Source organism: Filicampus tigris, chromosome 15 (assembly GCF_054856515.1).
Source record: "Filicampus tigris isolate MCC_2025a chromosome 15, RoL_Ftig_1.0, whole genome shotgun sequence".
NCBI classification, from domain to species: Eukaryota; Metazoa; Chordata; class Actinopteri; order Syngnathiformes; family Syngnathidae; genus Filicampus; species Filicampus tigris.
This window is the reverse complement of record NC_141231.1, coordinates 1130001-1136695: the sequence shown is the minus strand read 5'-3', so window position 1 is coordinate 1136695 and position 6695 is coordinate 1130001.

The window sequence follows — 6695 nt, the reverse complement described above, 5'->3', positions numbered from 1 at the left end:
TAACTTAGCAATAATATGCTACTCTTGTCGGCTTGCCCATCTCTAGTTAATGCGTTTGATGCATTTTAAGAAGCATGAGAGAGCGTCAACGTTCGGGTTTGAAGGGTGAGGAAAAGTGAGTACATATTGGTTAATGTTCTCCTTATGTTCTCCTAATGTTCTCCTTGTCTCCACAAGCCAAAGGCCACATGATGTGCAGAAAAGGGATGCCAGTTTCTCCACTGCCCCATTCGTCCTACTTATGAAAGTGATTATTCGAAAGTGGCGACACATTTACAGTCGCAAAGAAAAGTGTTGGTGTAGATTTAGAACATTTGTTATGAGCAGTGTTGGGGGTAACGCGTTACAAAAGTAACGCAGTACAGTAATATATTACATTTAGGCAGTAACGACGTAATGTAACTTGCTACTCTGAATTTTTTGTAATATTTTTACAGTTACTGAGACTGGTAACGCGTTACAAATATCAGGACTTTAATACATATGTTGACATCATTTGGCAAGCAGGGCAGTTCATAATATCACTTGATTGGAAGCTATTACTTCCAGCAATACTCATATAATAAGTTCTTATCACACATGGAACTTCATGCAACAACGTAAGTGCGCGAGTGAACTCTCTGCCAAGCATTACAACTGTCTTGACACCATTAACTACAATTTAAAGGGCTGAGAAGTTATTGTTTGTGACAATACTCAATGTCACGGTTTTATAAAATAAAATGCAAATCATAGACACAAAATACAAGCAGAAACAAACCTAAGTAAAACGAAGCGAATAAACTGCAAAAAAATAAGTCACTGTGCTTTTTAGATATGATTTATAGAACTTAGTGCCATCAATTGCCATATGTAAAATGTAGTGTTTCTGATTGGCTGTTCGCAATCAAAATGCAAATCATCTGCCGGTGACAAATGACGTTACACTACGGCACCATCAATCGGACTAACTACAATAGACGCCATTATTAGAATCTGATGCGCTCGTTTCTAATTTACCTTTTTTTTCAAATCACCTCGAAACTTTGTCTCCATGTAGTAAAAGAATATTAGAATTAACTAAACTTTCAATTATTATAAATAGAAAAAATAATAATGAAAAAGGAAAAAACTTTTAGTCAGGTCAGTTTTGACTTGATCAATACATATTTTTGCATTTATTACACATGCCATGTCTGTGTGTTTCTATCTATCTATCTATCTATCTATCTATCTATCTATCTATCTATCTATCTATCTATCTATCTATCCGGGGATTGAACACACAACCTGCCGGACCACTCTACCACTGAGCCATGCCGCCCCCAGTATGTAAATTGTTTTGAGAATAATGATAATTTCAATTGTGGTTTACAGTGATTATTTACTGGACAAAATATCAGTTCCAATATTTATATTTAAAAAAAAAAATCTTATTGATACAAATATTGATCAAAGGTAGTGATGTCCCACCACACGAAACATTTAATATTATAGACCACACTATATAGTTAAATATGCTCATAAGTCAACTTTACCAGCTAGAGTATGGCAGAAAAGTTTGCATTTTCCTTTTAAGGTCTTGAAATCATTATTAAATAAATTAACCCCCGATTTTTTAAAAAGTAACTTAAAAGTAACTTAAACGTGAGTAACGCATTACTCTACAAATAGAGTAATATTGTAAAGAAACGTATTACTTTCACATACAAGTAGCTAGTAATATGTAATATATTACATTTTGGAAGTAACTTGCCCAACACTGGTTATGGGGATATGAAGAAGACGAGGCCCATAATATTTGTCAGTAAGGGTATGTGTATTTAGACAATTTATTAAAGCCTGTATTTATTTATTTATTCCTTTTTTTACTTTCAGGATTTGTGATGTATGATTGCAAACATGGTTGCAGAAAGCACTGCCACTTCCACTGCTGTGCATGAAGGAAAGCACATGCATCTGGTTTGGTTGGCAGATACACTGCAAAAAATACTGTCTAAATTCAAGAAATAAGTACTTTGTGTGTTTACTTTGTTTGTGTGTGTGTATTATTATAATGTTTCTTTATGTGGACTCCTGGCTGTAAAATAAATTGTCCATTGGGGATAATAAAGTTCACTTGGACCTTGTTTTGAGAGCATTCAGACTAAAAACAAGTGAAATTATCTGCCAGTGCAGTAAGATAATTACACTTAGTAAGATTTCTTGAAATAAGAAAAATTATCTCGTCTTTTGAAAAGAGAGAAATGCCTTAATATAAGTGATGAAACACTCATTTCAAGCACTATATTAGGTAAGATAAAGTTGAAACTATAATGTGCCATGCATGTTTTTGGAATGGGGGGGAACAGAGTACCCAGAGAAAACCCACCCAGGCACAGGGAGAACATGCAAACTCCACGCAAAAAGGCCTGGGCTGGATTCGAACACACAACCTCTGCACTGTGAGGTAGACGTGCTAACCACTTCTAGGGCTGGGCGATATGACTGAAAAGCATATCACAAATAAGTGTTTCATATTGGTCGATATCGATATATATTGAATTTTTTTTTCAACTATTGAAAATAATGACCCGAAGAAAAATACATTTAGGTTATTTTATTTTAACATAATATTTAACCTTTAATAAGAGGTCAATGTAACTAAGAAAGAGTGAAACTGGTCGATATAAAGATTAAATAAACTCCATTTTAAAGATAACGTGCTTAGAAGGGCTGAGAAATGTTTGAAAAACTGTCACAATCAAAGTATTTCATATCAGTCAATATTGATAATTGATTGATTTTGTTTTAAATCTTTTCTTTAAATAACAGTTAACTGTTTTTTGTACATGCCGTAATCCATTCATTTTACTTGCTTGATTTTACCTTGTGTGCGATGCCGGTGTCGGATAAGGCTAACTACTGCTAGCATGGCAAAGGCAAGACCTCCTCTACTTGTACACCACTGCTCCATCCACGGATTTTTAATAGGACGATTTTTAATAGGACGCGAGCATAGCGCACGGCCACCGGCCCCGCGAGCGTAGCGCACGGCCGGGCCCCGCGAGCGTAGCGCATGGCCGGGCCCCGCGAGCATAGCGCACGGCCGCCGGGCCCGCGAGCATGATCCATTGGGTTAACAGCATCTTCTTCGTTGGTTTAAAAGCTTCTTCTTCTTTGGTTTAAACGCTTCTTCTTCATGTTTGGAGGCGGAAGCGCGCTGCCTACATCACGCACCATGTTTTGTTTTTGGAATGTGGGAGGAAACCGGAGTACCCGGAGGAAACCCACAGAGGCACGGGGAGAACATGCAAACTCCACACAGGGAGGCCGGAGCCGGGATCGAACCCACGATCTCTGAACTGTGAGGCGGACTAGCTAACCAGTCGACCACCGTGCCGCCGCAAGTATACATATATTTACAACTTTCTAAATTGACCAAACTGTATGAACTTCCGCCGCCGTAATGTTTGTTATTTCATTTTATTTTTAGCAAACACAACAGCCAGGGAGTGGCAAACATAGATGGAAAGAAATATATTACAGAAATACTGTAGTGTAGCGAATTGGGTTATCTGTGTTATGGCCGAATTTGTGTTTTGCTGGGTTGTGTTGTTTCCGAGGTTAGTGAATGCATCGCGCGGCTCGCTGGCTGGGAGGGGATTAAAGCAAGAGCAGCAGATGAAGGGAGCCGTTGCACTATTTTGACTGAACGGTTGTCATACTGCATTGGCGTCGGCCCACAGTAGCCGGTTGGACTAATAAAAACGTGATCCTTGAACTACGTCTGTGTTCTTGGAAGACACTACAGTATATTTTAAAGTGTGACGTCATCGGCAGGTGCGAAGGACCCGATCACATCTGCAACCCACACCGGCTTGCTGCGGTCTGCGGGCCAGATCTAATAATAAAGCAATATCATCCCAGTGTCCGTAGAAAACCTTCTCGCAGGCCGGATGTTGCCCGCGGGCCTTGAGTGCTGTACAGGGGCGGGGAGGTGCTGGAGCCTATCCCAGCTGACAATGGGCAAAAGGCAGACTACACCCTGAACTGGTCGCCAGCCAGTGGCAGGGGACACACAGACACAGTCACTGAGCGGGAATCGATCCGACGCTATATATGTCACGGAATTTGCAGATCACTTCGGAAGTAAAATCAATATAACATAAGATCCAGTCTTTTAGCCCGTCACATCACAAGTTTCAGTAAACCTGGACAATCACATTTGCAAGAGGAAACACTGGAAAGTTTTGCCCTGGCTGACGCAAGGACACTTGGTCGAGTTTTCTCCCAGGTAAATCCAACAACCTGCCTTTTGGATCCAATTCCCACATTTCTTTTTAAGACATTCTATGGATTCTTTGAGGAACAAATTTTAAATATAGTCAATTGCTCTCTCCAGACGTGTGTCTTCCCCGCCGCCTTTTAAAACGGCGGTGCTGAAGCCCCTTCTGAAGAAGAGGAACTCTGACCCCATCATTTTTAATAATTACAGACCTGTATCCAACTTACCATTAAGTAAGAATTTAGAAAAACCTTGTGTTGGTGTTTCTCCAGTTAAATCACTTTTTAAACACAAATAATATTTCAGAGAAATATCAATCTGGTTTTAGGATGAACCACAGTACAGAGACTGCTCTTTTAAAGATTTTAAATGATATTAGGTGCACTGCAGACGTGAGAGAACTCACAGTCTTGGTGCTACTGGATCTAAGCGGTGCTTTTGATACAGTAGATCACCAAATTTTATTAAATAGACTTTAAAACATAGTGGGCATCTCTGGTACTGTCTTTAACTGGTTTTATTCCTATCTCACAGACCGATCGTTCTTTGTAAGTATGGATACTTGGTCCTCCGGAACCCATGAAATTAAATGTGGGGTTCCCCAAGGTTCAATTTTAGGCCCAATACCTTTTAATCTTTACATGCTTCCCCTTGGGGATGTCATCAGGAGAAACGGTGTCAGCTTCTACAGCTATGCCGCTGACACGCATATTGCCGTGTCTCCTGATGACACAGGACCCATTGATACCCTTTAAATTTGCATTTTAGATATCAAGTCATGGATGGCAGAGGATTTCCTACAGCTCAATCAGGACAAAACTGAGGTTTTAGTTATCAGGCCTGAAGGTCAGAGAAACCTTTACCAAAACTACAAGATTTTAAACCCTCAGAATGTGTGAAGAACCTGGGCGTAATTTTTGACTCTGAGCTCAGTTTTATTCCTCACATTAAAAATGTAACTAAGATAGGTTTCTATCACCTTAAGAATATCGCCAGAGTCCGCCCGTTTCTCTCTCAGGCTAACACGGAAGTGCTTGATGCATGCTTTTATTTCCTGTCGTTTGGATTATTGTAATGCCCTGCTCTCTCGCCTCCCCAAAAAGAGTATCTCTTCTTTACAACTACTCGAGAATCCAGCCGCTCGGGTGCTGACGAGATCCAGAGGGCTGGAGCACATTACACCAGTTTTAAAATCACTGCATTGGCTACCCGTGTGTTTCAGGATCGATTTTAAGGTACTTTTACTAGTTTATAAATGTCTTAATGGTCTTGGGCCATTGTCAGGTTCATCAATTTGACATTCTTATAACAAAACACAAATGAAGAGGAAAGACACTCAATTCTTTGTTACTAGCTCATGAGGAGAATGGAGCGATAGCACAATTTTTGCTTCCCATTGTCCTCGTGAGGAGAACGCTTCTTTCTGCGTTCTAAACTTATTTCTCCGTTCTATCACTTTTTATTAACTTTCAGGACTCCCTGGTTACATGGGTGTTTCCAACCTAAGGGGTGGGGTTTCATGCGAGTTGTTGGAGACACGTTGACTTGTTTGCTGTATGTGTGTGAGAATTTTCCATCTTTATTCAAGCTGTTAGAGGTACGTGAGTTGGTTATCCTTGTGTTTGTGTGTGGGAAAGAGATTACGGTGTATATGTGTCAAAGCATTACACTGCAAAAACTTTCAGTCATATTAACAACTTCGGGTCTTCCATCTTGCTTTTCCTTCTTGCTTCTTCTTATCACACTTTCTCCTCTGATGGTTATGATAAATATAGACATGAAAGCAGAAGCAATTTCTTCATTGCAAGCAAATATCACATCAGTCTTATATTTAGTTTACAATAATATATAGTAAACAAAATAACTCAAACATATGTTCATTTAGCATAATCAGGAAATGTGTGATATTTAAAAATTATTCTTACAGCCATCTTATTTGTCTGATTTGCTTTTACCATGGCTGCACGGTGGTCGACTGGTTAGCACGTCCGCCTCACAGTTCGGAGGTCGCAGGTTCGATCGCGGCCCCGGCCTCCCTGTGTGGAGTTTGCATGTTCTCCCCGTGCCTGCGTGGGTTTTCTCCGGGTACTCCGGTTTCCTCCCACATTCCAAAAACATGCATGGTAGGTTGATTGGACACTCTAAATTGCCCCTAGGTGTGATTGTGAGTGCGGTTGTTTGTTTGTCTCTGTGAGCCCTGCAACTGGGTGGCAACCAATTCAGGGTGTCCCCCACCTACTGCCCGAAGACAGCTGGGATAGGCTCCAGCACACCCCGCAATCCTTGTGAGGATAAGCGGTATCGATAATGGATCAATGGATGCTTTTACCATACCAATCCTCGCAGATCCTGGGGTCCTATGGCGCTGGCCTTTTAATTATTCCTAGGGTGAGGACCAAAACCCACGGTGAGGCTACATTTAGCCATTTTGGTCCTCAACTTTGGAATA